A 22,449-nucleotide genomic window follows, 5' to 3' on the forward strand; every position below is an offset into this window, starting at 1 on the left:
ACTGACTCGTCTTTGTGGTTGCTTTATCGGTTTCATCTTGATGTTTAGTTATATCAACTATGTTATGGGGGGTTTTCATTATGTCATCGATTGAAGAAAGAAGTTCTTCTAACTGTCGGTAGACAAACCTTGTTCGTCATGGTTCTTTTCAAGGATTGACTCCGAAGATTCACGGTAATACGAATGATCCTGATTATCCCCAATTGGTTCCATGGCTGTATGTACGTGAAATGTAGCAAGACTTTCAACATATGGTTCGGGCGCCGCTATTTTAAAGTGATAAATAGTCACAAGATGTTGAGTTTTTTCTTGAATGCTTTTCACGTTCGCAAGAAAACACTGCTACTGTAAACAAAAGGGAAACAAAATAGTTTGACGAAATTCTTGGTGTTGCTTGCGCAGAAGCTTCGTCATTTTCTTTAGTAGTCCATCTATGTCATATTACTTTACGTTCGTAGATATTTACATTTCTCTCTTTTATTTTTAGTCCGTAAAACTAATAAAACATTCACAAGAAAACACTTCCGTTGCTTATAAACGTAGTCCACCACGACACAATCGTTTTGGTACAATATACCTGCAATTATAGGGAATTATTTATTGATTACAATTAACAAGACCATTTTAATATTTACATCACAGTAAACGTTTTCTACGATATACGAAAACGAAAGTGAATTTACAGAAAATAAAGATCCACGTCGTGTATGAAAACGCATATCAGGAAAAATAATTTCTGTAATTCGTCAGAAAATTTAAATGTTTTCACAAATATGGTGTCGTTTGCGTAAACATGATTGTTGTCCAATGTATTCAAAATCTTTATGAGCGGTGCATTTCATCTCGAATTTCTACGTCCAATTAATTTCCGTATAAAGTGTTACAATTTGCTGTTTTTTTAATTGTTAAAAAATAATAATTAGTTTAAAATAGCTCTGTGCATAACTCATTTGTGTAACAAAAGAATGCGGTATATTATCTTGCTGAACAATAAACAAGGACACTAAATAATTATAATATTCGTTGATGTCATAAAAAAGTTTACTAAAAACGTTTACTTTAAAAGAAATTGTTGTGAACTTTGTTTGCATTCAAAAATGATTTGTATCACATTGATTTTAATACGGCATGCTATGGAGACGACTGTCAGTTCACAAATTAAGTTCAATATAACAATAAATGAGATTTAGTCACATGAAATCGTAGTCATACTGTTTTGATTTGTTAAAATGGGGCTTGACTAGTGGCAATAACGAATCTTTTATTGTTTTAAGTTGACAGCTATGAACCACGCATTGCTTTAAGTAGATAGCTTTGAAGCATACATTGTTTTTAAGTACACAGCTATGAACCATGAATTGCTATAAGTACACGGCTATATTAATACCCTAACCTTAAACCCAAGAGTTCTGCTACAAAATAATCGATTCGGTAAGAATAAAATGACTGCAAATCGCGTTTGCGAAATTTGACACGACATATACTAGGGTTAAGAGTCAGAGAAAATTATTCTGATGCCGGTACAACTTAAGCATTTGGTCTGTGCGTATTATGCGCGAAGGATTATAGAACACTCCGCCGGTCTGGAATGGTTACCTTAGTACCCGGTGAAAACTCCGCCTACCCGGTAATATGACCGGCCGGAGTACCCGGTGGAAATTATTGTTGTTGTTGTTGTTGTAGTAGTAGTACTACTACTACTAGTAGTAGTAGTAGTAGTAGTAGTAGTAGTAGTAGTAGTAGTAGTAGTAGAAGTAGTAGTAGTAGTAGTAGTAGTAGTTGTTGTTGTTGTTGATGTTGTTGTTGTAGAAATAGAAGTAGTAGTAGAAACATAAGAGCTCAAAAGTATAAAAAACAAGATTAAAAGTGAAGAAAGACAAAAAAGTAATCATCATCTGTGCTCGAACCAGTGACCCTTGGAGTCTAGCACATAAAGCACTCGGCCACCCTTACTCATACAGTGATTTGTGTTTGTTTATACTTTATATAATTAATCCTCGTAGTGACACAACATATAATGATAGAAACAGAACTATCCAAATTATTTAGAGCATGGTAAATTTTCAGTAATACTGTTTCCTCGCAAAAATAAAAACCTCAACGAAAATGTGCGAATCTGAAACATTTGTTTTCTTCAATTTGGTCAATTTACCAAAACGTGAATAGGTCCTTTAAGGCAGATTACAAAATGGATATTGCTGGGTGTATTAATACTCCGATGCAAATCGTTAACTTTTTTAATTATGTAGGAATAGAAACGTCAAACAGAGGCGCATATATAAAGGCCCCAGATACTTCATCAACCTAAAACGCTTCGGGCTTTGACCTCTTGTTCTACTGTTAGAAAGATTTGGTTGTCTGCATCTAATGCGTGTATCAAAATAGCCGCCTGCATGTGCGCTCGTTCCACATTATCATGAAATGCTTCTATGGTTAGTAGCAAGTTTGTTTTCGATGGATGTAAAAGCCTTTCCCGACTTAATTTCCCTGGCTGCCAAAAGGTTTTTTCTTGTAACACCTGTCATCTGTATAAGGCTTTCCAAAGCATGCTGAGACAAACCTGGTCGATTCATTCACACCTTCCTTCAAACTGGGATATCGCCTAACGGTCTGATAAAGATTTCTGCGTTAAGAGTCTTATTAATTCAACCTTATATCCAGCCACAGTTTCCCATACAGAGATAGCAAGAACAAAGAGCAAGTCGCTCACGATATTTCATATTGTTTGGGCAGTTTTGCGAATATCGAATACAGCATTCTTTCTCTAACTGGTTATTACACGATGGTCAGTAAAGATAGCTTCATGACAACATAGAAATATAACCAAAAACACCTCTGTATTGTAAATTATCACAGAAATGCCGATGTGTAATGCGTATTCAGCGTCAATCATTTGCATAATTACATTAACGTCAGCTTATTCATATGTTATTTTTAAGTCTGCTCGAATGATTATGACACTCGTATAGATTTTTGTATGCGTACCTTGATCTCTTTAAACGACTCAGTTGTTGTTTGAGTGCACAAAATTTGAAAGTCTTTATCCGTTTTTTACAAATCATAGAGACCAGCTGATATTTGTTCTCAGTGACACCAAGTATCAAATGCACTGATGGTACTGACATGTCACCTGTTACTTTGTACATCCTTCACACATTGTATTGTCTACTTGACCTCGACAGCTTTTTGGAGCTGAACTCCATGAATTGGTCACACGCTAAGTAGACACCATATTACTTCAGATTTTGTCTTACATAAGACTTAAAACTGTCAATGTAGTCATGCATATGTCTTTATTATGATCACTGAGTGACATAAAGGACAGCAAATCCATCTATTACTTAACATGTGATATAGTTATCAATGTGCCCCTAACTTCTCATATAAATTGTTTCTTTAGCACCGATATTTTTCCTTATTTACGTTCCCCTATTTCAGTAAACATAGCAGTAGGTACTCGAGCCAATTCATGGCTAAGTATATGGGTAATGTCAGCTTCCATAGAAATAGCTTGCAAGCCATATTTCTTAAATATGTAGATAACGTTTATGTTGGTGTCTGAAGCTATAATGTGTTTCTAGACTCAACCTTAGTTTAATCTTTTTATCAATATTAGTCAAAACCAATTGTACGGTCATAAGTTTTCAAAGTTCTGTCATTTAGGTTTTTCCATTATCTTTTGCTTGATCAACAATCCCAGGCTTTTGCGCTATTGTTCCATTTACAATATTCATTAGATTAACTGTATGCGTGTATGAATCAAAAGGGGTAATTAATGCTTTAAACTTTCTTTTAATACTTCATGCTTAGCGTCTGCACTAATCCTCCTCGATTTTCTTTGTTGTGTGTTCATCAGTGTATAATAAACTGGTACTGCTAATTTCTCTCAGTTCATCTTAAATTCTGCAACTATGCAGGCTCAGACTCCAAACCTTGAGAGTTTGATTGTTTCGTGTTTTGCACCCCTAATCCCCTTCTTACGATTACCATACCCCATTAAAGTTTGTTCTATGAACATGATGCTACATCTGGCAATCCATACCCCCGGAACATGTCTCAAGACATGATAACTCTTAACGAACTTGTCTTGTTCTTTTGAACTCATTTTTTCAATTGCCTTAGATAATAGAGGCCGTATCTAGCATAGTTTGTGTGGGCAGCACAAAGAAGAATGGTGACATTAACTTAATTGATGTCAACTGCAGCGGCCCATAACCTTCTCTTTCTGCTCGAACATGCATTTTTTATAAGGAGTACTGCCTTAATCGATTAATCCACCCACAATTTATACTTACGGCTGGCAAATTATATGTTGTTAAGACATATTCGTAGAATCAAATAATGTCTGACAATAATTTTCAGTGAATTAATGTAACTTAAGTGGTCACTTGAAGGCACACATAAGGATAGATACAGGAGTTCACGTGTGGGAAGAGTTGCTATGAATGTAAATGTGAACGTGATTTGAGGAAAGACATGAAGAGAGAGAGACCGTACATGTCAAAAATGGGTGATTTTGCATGTAAAAACAGTGGTCACTTGAAGAAACACATGACGATACATACAGGAGAGAGACCGTACATGTGTAAAATGTGTGATTTCGCATCTAAAAACAGTCACTTGAAAATACACATGAGCATTGCTCCAGCAAGGCCTAAATGGAAGGGCGCCCGCCCTGCCCTTCCGAGGTCCCACCCTGACCTTATATTTATTTAAAAAATATACATAGTCATATTTTAATGTGTAAACACACACGTGCACTATGTGGATGAGTTTTCCTTTTTGGTTATAGAGAAACCTTGTAAAAACTCTAGAGACCACGTTTCTTGCCTGATCTTTATGAAACTTGGTCAGACGATTTGTCCCAATCATACCTCGATCGAGTTCGAAACTGGATCATGCTGGGTCAAAAACTAGGTCACTAGGTAAAGAAAAAAACAACCTTGTTAACACTGTAGAAGTCACATTTCATGCCCAATCTTCATGTTACTTTATCAAAATGTTTGTTTTAATGATATGTTGGTATAGTGTAAAAGTGGTTCATGGCTGTTGAAAAACATGGCCGCCAGTGGGTCAAAACATTGGTTTTATTGATATCTCGGACAAATTCAAAAATGGTCCAGATCGGTGGAAAAACATCGCCACCAGATAGCGGGGTAGTTTTCTCTATATTGTGAAAACATATGAACATTCCAGAAGTCACATTTTTGGTCCAATCTTCTTGAAATTTGGTCAGAACATTTGTTTCCTAGATACGGGAGTTAAGTTCAAAAGTGGTTCCGGTCCGTTGAAAAACATGGCTGGCGGGGGGACTGGCGCATTTTCCTTATGTTTATATATATTAAAAGCTTGTAGAATTTACGATGTTTGCCCAATCATCATGAAACTTGGAAAATGGGATTAGCACTTGCCAGCTGCCCACTTGTTCAACCGACGGTACCACCCTTAAAAACTAAATACTAATCAGTTATATAAACATGTATCTGTATTCCGGGCACTAATTAAATAGCTATTAACTTCCTCAACGTATGGACGGCATCATGCCTCTCGAAAGTCGCTTTAAGGTCCATTTCGTAAATCAGCCTGAGAACATGTTGGCTCCAAAAAAATGCACATCTTTTCATCTGGAATGCTGGGTAAAGCTCCTTTAGCGCCTTCGATAGTGCTGAAATATTACATTTAACGGTCGCATTAAGATGTTACATTTCCCTTTTACATAATTACCCATTAAATAACGCTACTCACGCTACTACATAATTGAAAAGGCGAGAACATATCAACACATTGAATAACGCTTCTAACGCTCCTTTGAAAAGGGTAAACAAACCTACATCAAAGTCCATAACATAGTTTTGGACAAGTGTGTTTTCACGCCACAGACCTCAAATGCGGCGACAAACGATGACAAAGTATGCCTTACTCTTGTGATATCATGGTTCAATGGATCTTCATGTCGCATTAAGGTGTGTACTGACAGCAGTTGATAAAACTGCTTGCGGTCTTCATGGAAAGTGCCGTTGGACTGCTGGAGTCTTGTCAGCTGTTCGGCGGTAGCAAACAATATCGTTCTTTTTATACTTTAAGATAAATAAACTCATGCGTTCAATCAAGAATATTAGTAAAAATTAACAATTCTGATCAAAACGCACCTCAAATTCGAGGGATGTTGGGTCTTTTGGACAATCCTTTTCTTGGGCACGTTTAAGGATTAGCGTCGGCAGACACCGTCTCCAATACGATTGAGACACTTTATTTTATCATTTTGTTTCTTGTATTTAAACATATTAATAGTCTTTACTTAAGTATAATTGCACAATCAATTTCTGGTGTGTGCTAATAATGACCAAAGACAGATGTCAAGTCCTCGTTTATATAATGTTATGTGTCCGTAAGATTACATCTTCATGTTTGAACAATTGTGTTTAATGTTGGAAGAAGCAAAATAAATTCAATTCACATTCATTTACTGATTTTGTGTAGCAACTGATGCTTTTACATTTAATTCGCTGAAAACTAAAATATGTATATATTTCATCTTACTTTTAACGCGGGAACCAGACAGCGTGTTGCTACAGTTTTGAAAGGTGGCCGTATTGACCCATTTAGAAATACTGCTTCCGGTGGAATGTAAACAATCCCAATAATCAATCTCTTGCACGACGGTTGCATTACATTCACCTCTGTGTTGGGCTCAGACCGGACTATTGTTATGAAAGCGTCTCATTCATGTCATGATCATACCAAGCGTTCATCATTGAGGTTACAGTATACTAAACAATCTCTTGCACGACGGTTACATTGCACTCACTGCATTAAAGAAAACCATCTCATACCATGATATCTTATATCAGTCTTAATTTATAATTATTAAATTGATATGGTTTTTTGTTGTTAAGAAACCAACATACATACACACGTCGAAGTAATTCCTAACGTCACTCAATAAACATTATGTTCAATTATTTACACATGTAAAGTGCGTGGAATGATTCCATCTGCGTAAATGGGCAATACAATAGTTCCAAAGAGTTGCATTAAAACTCGCAAGTATTTGCACGATTTATCGTACATTTAAAAGTCATATTTCTTAATTTAATGCATGCGATCTTAAATATCCAATCAAATATACATTGAATGCGTTTGTTCGGTTTTAGCTATTTCATAGACAAAATGGCGTGCTGAGCCTTTCGCAGAGTTGTATGTGAGAGCAATGAACGACAACTCTGCGTGGAGATTGCCCAATTATGGCATCAATCCGAAAGGAGGCTTGCAATTTGAAATTCTTACTGTTTTATAGTGGTACTACTGCCTGCATATAGGTAGGGCTCATTTTAGGTGCATTATCTAATATGATTATAGGTGCTACCTAATTTACGGGCAAAAGCTTTGTAAGTTTATTTGATAACCATGTATTTTTACCAAAGTGTGAAAACATGTACGATGCTGTCCGGTAATCTTGCGCAGTTAAGGGTCAATCGGTTAAAAAACATGTTCTTTTATAAATTGACAACAAAATATCTACATTAATTATGAAAATAAGAAGTTCATGTGCTTTATTAACACAAAAATATCTGATAAATTAAGTGAAAAACTGTCCGATTTGATTTCAAAACAAACATGACTCACCTCGTTTTCAAACTATCGCACTGTCCGGTAATCTTGCGCACTTGGTGTAATGACCTCATTTAGGCAAAATTGTAAACATATGGTGTCCAATTAGGGACAAAAAACATTCCAGAAAATTATTTAAAAAATCAGTTTGTAAAACCATTCAAATTTAATGTGGATTACTAGTGCCTTTTTCGCTAGAAATAAACAAATCTAGTTATAGTGCACATACAATTATTTAAAAAAAGTACCGGTATGCATGAACAAAATGTTTATGCATAACAGGTTTAATTTTACCTCGATCATGCTTCCATAATTTACAGAAAATGGGTGGCAAAAGAAAATATAAAAACTAGGCCATTGCGCATGCGGAGATCCTACCAAATGTGGTTTGACAGAATGGCGGGACATGACAATGTCGTCTGATACGATATGTTTACAATGTCCAAAAATACCATAACTGATCGGATATTGTGCAACGGAATGCTAAATTACATGTTGGATTTATGAATTCCTAATTTAAAGTATGAAAACGCTTAAGGCTGCAGGGAATGTGTGATTCATTTCGAATTTATCGTAGGCAGGTCAGTGTTTACGATACGTATAGGGATGATGCAACCGGTGTTGAAATGTAATGATCGGATTTTATTTTGCATGGATTACGTACCTTTTAAATCCGTTAATTCTTAAAATTGTGAAATTCCATCTTTCATCACTAAAAAAAACCATTAGTCGTCTGCGAAATTCGCAACTGCGAAGTGCGCAAGATTACCGGACGCGCAAGATTACCGGACTTAACTGTACGGGTAGTGAGTAGTCCATATAAACGGACTGCCAGAGCCTTTGATAATTTTTGCTATGGCGGCTCTGGCAGTCCATATGCACCCCTTCATTAATATGGGTGCTGTTCAGCGCAGCGAATCCGTGCGCTTCACTAAACAGACGTCGTTCGAGACAAATTGAGGAAAATAATGAATAAACTTCTTTATGACTGTCAGATTTTAAATTCATTTTAATGTTGTCATCACTTATTCATTTAAACATGCACTTTAATGGACAGAACATATTTGAATAAAATTATAAATTAATACTTATTATTTTAAAACATGCGGCGTGGTGAAAATGGTAATAAAAGTTTATAACAAACTTATTAAATTTAATACATGCCACATGATGAAAATGGTAATAAAAATTGCTTACATCACAAAAAACTGCACATGTGTTTCTATATTAACAAATACATGTAAATGCAAGCAATACATGCTCTATCAATGTATGTTTAGACAACACATTTTTATTGCTATTTAATGAAGTTGAGCAGTCAAACGTATATTTTAAAATTGCAATTGGGTTATGGCACTCGAATAAGTGACTCGTACGTTTGCATATTGGTAAGCCCTATTTATTACAGTAATTGATAATATACCCTAATTGATTAACACGTCTGTAAGTACCCATTAAAGGTAAAGTGTGATAAGCGTTATAATTGTTGACAGCAACAGCTTATGTTTGCATATCTGGTACGCTATTAATAACATAAATATTAATTGATGTTGATAATTACACTAATGAATAATATACACTTAAAGAGTGAGCACGTCTTTAATTACTAATTAAAATTGAAGTGTGACAATCATTATTTTTGACAACAATATAAATCAGGGTTTTCCCCAGGCCATTTAAGCGACCTGTGTGTTTTTCAGTGAAAGAAAGTGGAGATTGTAAAAAAACAAACAAAGGCTTCTCTATCAGTGTATCAATATTCCCTGTTTTAAAAGAGCACACGGTACCTACTTTCACAAGTAATCGCCATAAATACCACATGGGGTAATGGATAATCCACTGATAAGAGAATAGCATGACGCGCGTATAGATTATTCTAGCCAAATTACACAGTCATTTGAATGCTGACAAGGATGTATCAGGTAACTTTCCAGTCGTCAAACTGTTATGTTCATCGTCCAATCGGTTACGCGAATGCTTATGAGGGCGGGGTTAACTATCGACCATTATTTTTTATTGACGTCGGGCACGATGTAAAAGTTTATCGCAGCTTGATTAGCAAGAATTTGTACCATTTACGTAATAAAAAAGTACATTTAAGACGGTTACGGGCATCATCATCACACCTTTTTACTGTAAACAAGTGTTACCTATGACTCTTGTAATTAATACAAGAAATTAACTGAAAGAGGTAAAGAAATATTTACTTATAGCGAGTAGTTGTGCAAATAATTCCCGGTTACAATTATGCAATAACAATTTAATTCCAGTACATGTATTTTTCATTATGTCCATTTATAACGTTTTGCTGGCATTTATTCGACACGTAATGCGTTAACAAATTTTCGTTGAATTAATTACGCACACTGGTAAATTTTTCGTCCGATAATCGATACTTAAAAGACTGATGAAAGTAACCGGCCGTAATCCTCGTGAATTTCATGTATAATTCCGTCAAAACATTTATTTGACTTAAGTGTTAAAACAAATTATCGTTAAATTCATTACGCAACTGTTAATATTTATTAAAATCTCAAATGGGAATAATTAAATTTGTCATCCGATACCCTTTCCCGAATGTCGACGTTAACGCGTTTTTAATCCGAAACACACTTCCGAATGTAAATGTTACCGCAACGTTAAAATATTCTTGCATCAAATTAGTAGTGCAAATTTATTTTGTGTCGAATCTTTTTCTCAATTAAAAAGAGTGCGAAAATTATGCAGCATGTACAACGCCGCGTGTATTGTTTTAACAAGCACACAACACATCAGAGGATTGACGCATGTTCAGAGGCAATATTTCATCAAATCTATAAATAGTCACTTAAAATTGATTTGATACTATTGAAAAATGGCAAGGTTTGTTCAAAAGAAATAATTGAGAGCTTTTATCGTAAATATTTACCAGAAAGTGATTTATAAAAACGGAATAAACGGGATTTTCGGATAATAAATAAAAACTTGAATAGTAGTATGTATGCAGTAATAGAGTCTGATTGAAACGGATGTATTGGAGAATCGTTCGAGTCAGGATTTTACTGTCAGTACGGGAAAAATTTAAAACAATTATACAATATAAAAAAGTATATATATTTTTAAATGACAGGGGGATTTTTTGAGGAGTCATAGCGCACCAAATGACGTCTTTCGACGCTGTTTTTCTTTGAGTTAAAACGCACCATAGAGCGTTAATTGACACGTTAAATTTTAAAAAAGTCAACGTCCGGAGGGGTGAACCACCCCTATCAGCCCGGGGCGCCTGACAAAAATCCTGTGGAAAGCACTGAATATAAATATCAGGTCTATACATGGTCTTGCCATATTCGACAAAATGCCTTCGCCCCTTCTTCCCATACGTGGAGAATACATGGATGACTAAGGGCCGTGGAAAACTGGTCAGTGTACGGGCACTCAGTTAGAACCAATCATGACGTCGAGGGGTGGCACAACCGCCTTAGCCGTCAGGCGAAGAAGGGTAACCTGTCCTTCTATCTACTGATCACCCTGCTCTTCGAAGAAGCAACCGAAGTGCCTAGGCAATGCAAGCTGGTAAAGGAAAAAAAGCTAAAGAGATATCAGACTAAGCAGAGCCGTACTATCCAAGGGCGTTTGTGGGCGGCTTGGGACTGCTACGGAAAGAAAGAGATATGTACGAGTGAGTTGCTGAATGAGTGTTATAGATTGTATGAACCTGTGTGGGCGATTGAGTGGAATGTATGATCGTTAGTTGACTATAAATGTAGTTGTAAGTTTGTTTGTTTGCTTGTATATTATAAATGTTTGTTCCTGTACATTTGTTTGTATATAGATCATCCATAATTGTTATTTATTTTTACAGACATTTGTCAATAAAGGTATTTAAGCATATATCCATATTTTTTGTAATTGAACAGCTATTGTTTATTGCAATGTCACTTTTGTATCAATATTTACTGATTTTATGTGATACATATTGAGAAAATGGTTTTGAAATGTGCACTTATTGGTTGTTCGAATAGAAAGGACCGTGAAAAGGACTTAAATTACTATAGACTTCCAGCAGTGATGAAAAACAAGGCTCTGAATGAGAGAAACTGATCGCGGACCGGCGCAGTGAATGGTTAGCCAAAATAAACCAGAACTTCGAAAATAAAAATCTGGATAAGGTCAGGATGTGTTCAGTCCATTTTTTAAGTGGTAAGTGGGTATTGTTTTTGTTTGTTAGGTAAGATATATGTTAATAAATTAACAAAGCTACATAAATTACATGTTTTTGTGCCATACACCACCCACATTTGCGAAAGATAAATCTATGAAATTAACTGATGCCGTGTTTTAGCAAACTTTATTATACAAATTTTTCATGATTATGAATGCAAATATGGGTTTACAAATATTGATCTTTTCAGGGAAAAAAGCAGAGCTGTACGACCGTAACAACCCAGATTGGTGTCCTACATTACGCCTCAAAGGGAATCAAGAACATGAAGACAGTGTAGGAACAATGTGTGCCCAAGTGAATATCCCGGCTTTCACAAAGGGGAGAGACCAGCTTTCTCCAGCCGATTTGGAAAAAACGAGAAAATTGGCTCATGTGCGTATACACGTGGAACGTGTTATTGGGACTGTCAAGACAAAAATACACATTTTTGAACGGAACAATTCCTATCACTTTTCTATATTCCGGACAAGGGTGTGTAGTAACTGTGATCGACAAAATAGCACATGTCTGTTGTTCTCTAGTAAACCTGACTGACTCGGTTGTTAGTTTTGAGTGAAATGCTTCGCATTGATTGTTTATATGGACTGGTTCTCATTTTGAAGAGAGTAAGAGTAATCAGTATAACACTATGAAAGAAACATATATATTTATTGAATGCATATATATATATATATATATATATATATATATATTTATATATATATATCCCACTTTTACAGCGAATTCGGTTGATTAAAGCCCCGTTGATTAAATATCATCTATATAATCAACGGCAGGAAATGATGTTAATATTTGGACGAAATGACGTCATAAATCCAGCGAAATTATCCAGTCAAACTAATTTTGTTAAAACAAAAAGGTTTACATAATAATAAGTGGGATAAATAGAATAATAGATTAGTGTTGATTATAGATCAGGTTTATCATGCTCGGCACGAAGACGAAAAAGCGATCGCCAAGGCTCGTGCTTTTTGTTTTCTAAGCCTCGAATGATAAACCTGATCTATAATCAACACTAACCTATTATTCTCTATATATATTATAAGTATTGAGTATTATCAAAATAAAGACAATGAGAAGAGCAACAGAGATTAAAATATTTAGGTTTAACATTAAAGTATCCATTATTCAGAAGTAAATACTGTACATATAAATGTGTAGGCATTTAAATGTGTGGCAAGTATTCTACCAAAATCATAATATTAAAGTTAACATTATTGCAATAATTTCAGGGAACTTGTATAGTACAATATCTGAGTTGAAGATTCAAACATGTTTGAAAATATTGCTCTAATGATTATCTTTACTATCTAATTATTTGTGTCGTGTTATGAGAAAACTGGGCATAATGCATGTGCGTAAAGTGTCTTCAGATTAACCTTTGCAGTCCGCACAGGCTTATCAGGGACGACATTGTCCGCATAAATTGGATTTTCTTCTAAGAAGAGACTTCATTTTAACGACAACTGTCATAAAAGAGTAAAGTGCTTTCCCTGATTAGTTAGCCTGTGCAGACTGCACAGGCTGATCTGGGACGACATTTAATGCATATGCATTACGCCCCGTTTTCTCAGAACGTGCCTCATTAGATCTTCAGTGATATATACAATATATGAACATTTTATTATTCTTGGAAGTTTACAATATGTACAAAAACTGACAATGATATACAGAAAATGAGCAAAACAGTTATGTTATAGTTTTAATAAAGTACATCAGGTTAAACCTCGCCCAGTCCAGCCATGCAGTTACAGTGGCAAGAAGTTCCCGTCTTTGGTGGCGATAATCCAGGGTCTTACTGGCTTCTCCCCCATTCTCTGTGAGTGGAGACCCTGGTTTTTACAAACACATACATGTACATTATAGCATTATAGGTAATTAGAAGATATTAATTTTTAGTGCATTGTCGTGATATTAAGCACGCTTGGAGAGATTATGCATGCACAATCATGTAACCAAGAAGGATGTTAGACCATACAGAGGATACACGGCGCGTCTGAGTTATATTGTTTTGTTAAGATTTAAGGCAGTAATCGATAAACACTTGTCCTCTTCGACTGCTGTCGCACTTCTGCAAATGCTCGAATCACCAAAAAAGATTCATTATTGACATGAACGAAAATCAATATTGAAAAATGTAGAATGTAAGTTCACAACAATAAATACCGTTGCCATTACAATCACATGCTGTCCATGTACAATCCCGACTTTATCTCGGACCAATCCGCACACAAACTGATTGTAAGCCTCTAAAGACTTGTAAGCCTTCAAATCATCCTTGATGTATGGACTTTGTGTGAATAATAAATAGTTCACTATGTCTGGATAAGTGATTGTCGGTAACACATTCACATCTTGTGACCAACTTAATTTAACTTCGTACGGATCACGTCCACCGACAATCGATAATTTCCCTTCATAACGCTGTTTTTCCTCATTAGTCAGTCCATCTTTGTATGCAATCGATTTCTGAACATTTTATTTTGATTTTGCAATCATATACATGTTTTAACACAACTTATAACCGTCAAAATTTGTTATCGACAACAAAAGAACAAAAGATACTCTCTTTGACAATGTTTCAGGAAAATCAACATCTGCGAATCAAGAAAAGGCCAATGTTTTTAACCAAAGTTCCAATCCGTTTTAACACCTATGTCCCCCCTTACCCTATCTCAATCATGTCTCTTTTTTTTCAGAAATCTTAATGAAATTTCATCTTCATCTTTCAGAAAATTTCCAAAAATGCCAAAGATCACAGTCAGTGTCAATGGGGTGCAGAAGTTGCTATCCAATCTTAAACCAGACAACATCAAACCTCTTGTTCTTAAAGAATTGAGTACACAAATTTCTCCCATAATAACACTTCTTTTTCAGAAATCATTGGACTCCGGAATTCTACCAAATGTATGGACATCTGCAAATGTAATACCGCTGTACAAGAAAGGAAACAAAGAAGACCCAGAAAATTACAGACCTATCTCTCTTACCTGTATTTTATGTAAATCCTTAGAACATATAGTTTCCTCAAATCGTTCAGCTCACTTCAATAAATATAACATACTTTATGACTTACAGCATGGCTTCAGAGAAAAGCGTTCCTGCGAAACACAACTTCTACAACTCATTGATGACCTGGCACGAAATATGTCATCTGGACAACAAACTGATCTAATATTGCTTGATTTCAGTAAAGCGTTCGACAAAGTGAACCATCTTAAACTGCTTTTCAAATTACAGAAACATGGTGTGGATAAAGATACTCTCTCATGGATAAATCATTCCTTATAGGTCGTACCCTACGTGTTGCTCTGGATGGAGAATTATCATCCGAGGTACCAGTGACATCTGGGGTACCACAAGGGTCTGTGCTTGGTCCGTTACTTTTTCTTTTTTTATATAAATGACTTACTTAAATCTATTACTTCTCAAGTTCGCTTATTTGCAATTGACACTGCCGTTTATCTAACAATCAACAATATGCATGACTGCCATACTCTACAAGAAGATCTAGATAAACTTGTGAAACGGGAACGTCTTTGGGACATGGAGTTCAACCCAAGTAAATGCCAAGTTTTAAACATATCCAGAAATAAATCAAAATTCTCTTTTAATTACAGACTCTATGGACAAATACTAGAAACTGTTGACAATGCAAAATACTAAGGTGTGGACATCTCAAAAGACCTTTCCTGGAACACCCATATAAATAGAATTACAAATAACGCTAATAAATCTCTTTTTCTACGCAGGAACATACAGACAAGAAATTCCAACATTCGCCAGCTGGCATACAAGACAATAGTTAGACCACAGGTTGAATATGCTTCTTCTGTATGGATGCCTCACACTTTACAAAATATACAAAAAATTGAAAAAGTACAGCGTCGAGCAGTCCGCTGGGTCAAGCATAATTATTCTCCATACGACAGTGTCACCTCCATGCAACAGGAACTTGGTTGGCAGACCCTGCAAGACAGACGAAATGACTCTAAATTAATAATCTTTTTCAAAATTGTTCAAGGTTTAGTAGCCGTGCCACTACCATTATATATCGAGCGACCCACCAGATTCACTCGTCACATGCACCCCCTCTCTTTCAGACAGATCCATACCACTGCAAAGTATTATAAGTTTTCGTTTTTCCCAAGTGCTATTGTGATGTGGAACAACCTCCCTGCCACTACAATATTACATCCTGATCTTGAAGGGTTTAAGCGGTCCCTGCTTTCCCCTTCTGCCCCTTGAACTCCGAGAGACATGTTTTTATCAGCTTTAACTTTAAATCACTTCACCATTCATGATTAATCGAACATTCTTTTATCTTTCTCACTTATTCACTTTTAACACTTTTATCTTGCACTGACTGCGCACCTGTCAATAATACCCGCAATGGGATTTAGACAGTATAGATAGATAGATAGAAAGAACGCTTTGGAATTTTCCAGAATGCCTCCAAGATGGCCGCCGCGGCGGTGTCAGGGTAAAAATCTCCCTTTCCTGAAATCCCTCTATTACGACATGTTCAAATTAAAAAAAGTATGCCGTAATTAATGTCATTACAGCCACATAAATATTTTATTTAATTTATTGATACATTATTGAAAGAAGTGAAACACGAAATACATATAAATTCAGACATGTTCCGTATGCTCCGCAAATCTGGGCCGTATAGTCCGCTAATCTTGGCCGTATAGTCCGCTAATCTGGGCCTGGGCGGTATAGTCCGCCGTTTGTTCCGCTAATCTGTGTCGTATAGTCCGCTAGTCTGATCCGTATGGTCCGCAAATGTTCAAATTGAAACAATTATACTGGCATTACTGTTATTACAGCAACTTTTAATATTTTATTAAATTTATTGATGCAATTATGCAGGAGTGGAAAACGAAATGAATATTAATTTTGACATGTTCCATATGGTCCGAAAATCTGATCCGTATGGTCCGCACATTTTTAAAATTTAAACAAGTATGTAGTCATTAATGTAATTAAATCAACTTTATTATTGTAGTAAATGTATAAATACATAAAAATGAAGAGGAACACGGAATGATAATTAATTCGAATATGTTTAGTATGGTCCGGAAATCTGGGCCGTATAGTCTGCAAATCTGGGCCATATTGTGCTCTAATCTGGGCCGTATGATCCGCTAATCTGGGCCGTATGATCCATGGTCAGTATGTCCCTAATTCTCGTGCCACTACCCGTTCGTGCCACTGAATGACTGATATTTGTGTTGAAAAGGGGTAGACGTTTTGTCCCACTGGTAATATATAGGCGGATAGGTGTGAATAATGCCGTATTATAGTGTGAATGATATTTGGGTGTATAGTAATGTAGTAAATTACAACCATGTAAATAATTATAATTATAAATAACAATAATAAATGATTTATCATAAGTATACAAATATGTGTGCATTAATTTCATTATATTTAATAAATATAAAACTTAAAGTGCTGTTATTTTTATATGCATTATGTGAATGTAAAAATACAATTTATTTAATTAAGAACTAAAAAAATTAAGTTGGTCATTTACTTTTAGAAAAAAGCTTATGGTTTACTATCGACTCACAAACTATCAATTAGCGGTATGTGCCTGTGAGTAATTAGCAAACAATTAATTACCGACACGGGCCTTTAATTTACCGACAGGACGTTCAAGCTGATAAAAACTCATTACCAGCTGTTCACTATACATGCCTTCGTGAAAAAGGCTGAAGAGACTAAGCAAGTGCCGTTGGTGTACGTTCTGATGCCTTTAATTTACCAACGAGACGTCCAAGCTGTTCACTATACATGCCTTCGCGAAGAAGGCTGAAGAGATTAAGCAAATGCCGTTGGTTTGGTGTACGTGCTGATGTCCAGGCATACGAAGGATGATCACTGGTATATAAGTGTGCTGACAACCATCCACCAAACGCATGGACAATACACTGGTCCAGTGGTTCATGTACGACTTTGAAGCAGGTAGTTATGTATTTTTATGTCACCGGTAGGGTGGCATATAGCAGTTGAACTGTCCGTCAGTCAGTATGCCAGTATGTGTGTATGTACGTCCGTCCGAAAAAAAACTTAAACGTTGACCATAACTTTTTCACTATTGAAGATAGCAACTTGATATTTGGCATGCATGTGTATCTCATGGAGCTGAACATTTTGAGCGATGAAAGGTGAAGGTCAAGGTCATCCTTCAAGGTCAAATGTCAAATATATGGCGTCTGTCCGTCCGAAAACTTTAACATTTGCTATGACTTTTTCAATATTGAAGATAGCAACTTGATATTTGGCATGCATGTGTATCTCATGAAGTTGCACATTTTGAGTGGTGGAAGTTCAAGGTCAAGGTCATCCTTCAAGGTCAAAGTTCCAAAAAAAATCAAAACGGCATTCTCATGAAGCTGCACATTTTGAGTGTTGGAAGTTCAAGGTCATCCCTCATGGTCAAAAGTCCAAAAAAATATAAAAAAATCAAAGCGGCGTTCTCATGAAGCTGAACATTTTGAGTGTTGGAAGGTCAAGGTCATCCTTCAAGGTCAGAGGTCAAATTTTTTATATTAAAAGCGGCACAATAGGGGGCGTTGTGTTTCTGACGAACACATCTCTTGTTTGTTTATATTCTGAAATGTAATATATCTGATTTTGTATATAAAGTATAGTATGATCATAATAATGCTGTTGTATTTTTTAGCTCACCTGTCACGAAGTGACATGGTGAGCTTTGTGGCCGTGTGATGTCCGGCGTCCGTATGTGCGTGTGTGCGTGCGTGTGTCCGTCAACAATTTGTTTGTGTAGACAGTAGAGGTCACAGGTTTCATCCTATCTTTATAAAATTTGGTCAGAGTGCTTATCTTGATGAAATCTGGGTTGGGATTGTATTTGGGTCATCTGGGGTAAAAAAAACTAGGTCACTAGGACAAATAATAGAAAAACCTTGTGTAGACAATAGAGGTCACATTTTTCATCCAATCTTTATGAAATTTGGTCAGAATGTTTATCTTGAAGAAATCTGGGTTGGGATTGTATTTTGGTCATCTGGGGTCAAAAACTTGGTCACTAGGTCAAATAATAGAAAAACCTTGTGTAGACAATAGAGGTCACATTTTTCATCCAATCTTTATGAAATTTGGTCAGAATGTTTGCATTGATGAAATCTGGGTTGGGATTGTATATGGGTCATCTGGGGTCAAAAACTAGGTTACTAGGTCAAATAATAGAAAAACCTTTAACAGTATAATTAATTGTTTCTCACTAAGTGTATAATAATAATTTATATATCAGATAAAAGAAAATAATTTTTTCTTTATTATGGTTTTTATTTCATGCAAATCCATAAAGGATAAGTGGTTAGATTAAAATGCAAAGTCATAAACGATGTATTGCAAAATATGCATACAGTTTCAAAAATCAAATTCCTTCACATCTGGATGTAGTATGTTAAAAAAAGACAACATTTCAAAACACGAAAAATTAAAAGGTAATAAAACAAAATGACAATCAATATTAAGATGTATATACATTAATATATGAATAATATATTTAAAAAAACACAATAATATTTTGTTATATTCATAATAAAGATATATTGACACTTTTAAAAATGAGCTTTTTTTAAATTAAGCATATTTGATTTTGTTTATTTCAGATCACAAAGAGGCCTCACAAGCTTTAGTCGTAAAACATCAATGGCAAATGCGCAGGCTACAGCAATATCCAAAAGTGAAGCAGCTGTAGTGTCGGCTATGACTAATGTGTACTTTGCTGCACAACATACTCTCGCATCATCGCTGGTTCCAGACCTGAACAGATTGTGTGTCTTGCAGGTAAAAAATAAATAAAACATCTTAAAAAACAAATTTGATTTATTTTAAATTGATTGATAAATTATTTTTTTTAAGTTTGCTAAAAATATTAAGCAAAATATATTTGAAATCATAAATTATATTTTCAGGTTGCAAATTTGTATTTATATATTGTCAGGGTGCAACCCAGCTCAATGACCTTCGATTTGACAGCCACACGTCATATGAACACGGCTCCTGTCTGTCGGAATTTCAAAACTGTATGGCAGACTTTCTGAGGAGTGATATTCTCCAGTAGATACAGACATCATGCAAGTACAGTATCACGATCGATGAGAGCACAGACATTTCAGTGAAGCACAACTTAGTGACCTATGTTAGACTTTTGGAAACTGATGATTTTGGAATGGCTGTGTGGCTGAACTTCAATGAGCAAATGCAGAGAGCAAACATGTAGTTAATTTGCTTGGTAGAAAGGGAATTGCCATTCAAAATTTATGTGGGGTGAGCACTGACGGGGCTTCTGTAATGGTTGGGCGAAATTCTGGGGTAGCCACCCGTCTGAAGCGTGCAGTACCAGGTGTGTTGGCAACACACTGCATAGCACATCGGTTGGCATTGAGTTGTGCCGGGGAAGTCGATACCATTCCATATTTGGTGAAATACCAAGAAATTCTGAATTCTGTTTATAAATTCTTTCAAATTCTCCAAAAAAACATGTCCACTCTTTCGCAAATTCACATGGTACTAAATGGGGGAACAAAGAAGTTTAAAGAAATGTTTTACACTATGTACTTTTATAAATAGTTTGTTGTAAACTGTTCATTTTTGTTATGCTCACATGATGATTATAAAAATAAACATATTAAAGCTTCTGTTTGTAGTTTCTTCTTTAACACCCCTTAGTCTAGACTTACAACAGGTGGTTCCGAATGCTTTGCTAAAACTTTGGCTACAGTTTCTTAAATTTGGCTACACAAGATTCCATTTGGCTAAAATTTTGGCTACATAAATTTTTGGGCCAGGGGAGCCCTGTTTGGATTGTATTTGGGTCATCTGGGGTCAACAACTAGGACACTAGGTCAAATAATAGAAAAACCTTGTGTAGACTATAGAGGTCACAGTTTTCATCAGACCTTAATGAAATATGGTCAGAATGTATGTCTTGTTAAAATCTGGGTTGGGATTGAATTTGGGTCATCTAGGGTCAAAAACTATGTCAAATTAAAAAAACACTTTTTTAGACAGTAGAGGTCACAGTTTTCATCAAATCTTAATGAAATTTGGCCAGAATATTAATCTTGATGAAATCTGGGTTGGGGTTATATGAGGGTCATTTGGGGTCAAAAACTAGGTCGTTAGGTCAAATCATAGAAAGACTTTTTGAAGACAATAGAGGTCATAGTTTCATATGATCTTAATGAACTATGGTCAGAATGTTTATCTTGATAATATCTGATTTTGGATCGTATATGGGTAATCTGGGGTCAAAAATTAGATCACTGGGCCAATTCTAGTAAAACCTTGTGTAGATGAAAAAGGTCACAGTTTTCATCACGTCTTAATAAAATTTTGTCAGAATGCATTAAGTAATTAAATTTGGCTTGGGGTTGTATATGGGTCTAATAAAATTTAAGTTCATGAAGCAAGGTTAGTCAGGTGAGCGACTCAGGGCCATCATGACCCTCTTGTTGAAAACATTTGTGTACTTGTGTACATGTGTATTGAAACTTTTTAAAATATATGTATGTATTCACTGTTGATATTGTTAATGAATAATATTAAAATAGGTAAAGTAAATCTTGAAATGAAATAAATCTCGTTTCGATTTGTGTGTGTCTTGTCAAAGACCTATCAATATACATATTGATAGTTCGTTGGTCTTGTAATGAATATAATGTCAATTTATTGAAAATGTTTGAATATATTTTTTAATCTAACCATTCTCGATAGTGTTAGCTAATATATTACTAGTATATGAATCATGTAAATTGAATCTTAAACTGACATGCTTTTTGTCCATGCATTATATTAAAAAATAAATCTTGAAATCGCAGAATACTTTTAAGCTGAATAAATAATCTTGAAATAAAACAATGTTTTTACATAGAACAGATGTTACAATTAAAGGTGCGAAAGTTTCCTGTTATAATTCACCCCTATCTCCCTATATACATCAGTGGACGAAATGTCCAATGCCCACCTAAACAAATATCAGTGGCACAGACTAGTAGTGGCACGAAACGTCCATCACCCCGGGTAGTCGGGGTCTTAATTTTATGAAGACTCAAGGAAACTACTTCATCATTATAATGTCATACCAAATTGGGCAGTAATCTAGGGATCTCAGTCTCAACAATTATGACACTGAAATTATAACATTTGATTGCAAGTAAACCAGCATTTAAGTATAGTTTAAAGTGAATAAAGACAAGAAAAATGCCATTCTTCTTTTGATGAGAAAACAAGGTTTCTGCATCATATTTTAAAACATTATTTTTCTATTTTTCTAGTAACCTTTTTAATTGTGTGTATTAATTAAAAGTTATTATCAAATCTTTTAATAATTATATGCTATGGTAACAAGGAAAATGTACGGTTATTGTTTACTAATTTATGCACTTGAAATCTTCTTCGTGACCGGTATTTGTTATTTGGACAAGTTTTCTTAGTGTTAGCACAATTAAGCAAAAACAAGATAGTCGATAGTAAAAAGAAATCTACCCTTAACTTTTGTTATTGGGACTCAAACAAATATTCAAGGTCAAAGGTCAAAATATCAAATCCAAGGGAAGTGACAAGCTTTAAAGGGAGATAATTTCTGTATA

The 22,449-nt window shown here is 35.3% G+C and overlaps 1 protein-coding gene across 1 annotated transcript in view; it reads left to right on the top strand.

Annotated features, from left to right (window-relative positions):
* The first annotated feature begins 7,278 nt into the window (after positions 1-7,278).
* LOC127841417 (histone-lysine N-methyltransferase PRDM9-like) overlaps positions 7,279-22,449 on the top strand; it is a 209,716-nt gene continuing 194,545 nt past the window's right edge. Inside the window, exon 1 of the mRNA XM_052370235.1 lies at positions 7,279-7,319. The gene's annotated coding sequence lies outside the window, so the exon portion shown is untranslated. The remainder of the gene's footprint in view (positions 7,320-22,449) is intronic.

Source organism: Dreissena polymorpha, chromosome 8, assembly GCF_020536995.1.
Source record: "Dreissena polymorpha isolate Duluth1 chromosome 8, UMN_Dpol_1.0, whole genome shotgun sequence".
NCBI classification, from domain to species: Eukaryota; Metazoa; Mollusca; class Bivalvia; order Myida; family Dreissenidae; genus Dreissena; species Dreissena polymorpha.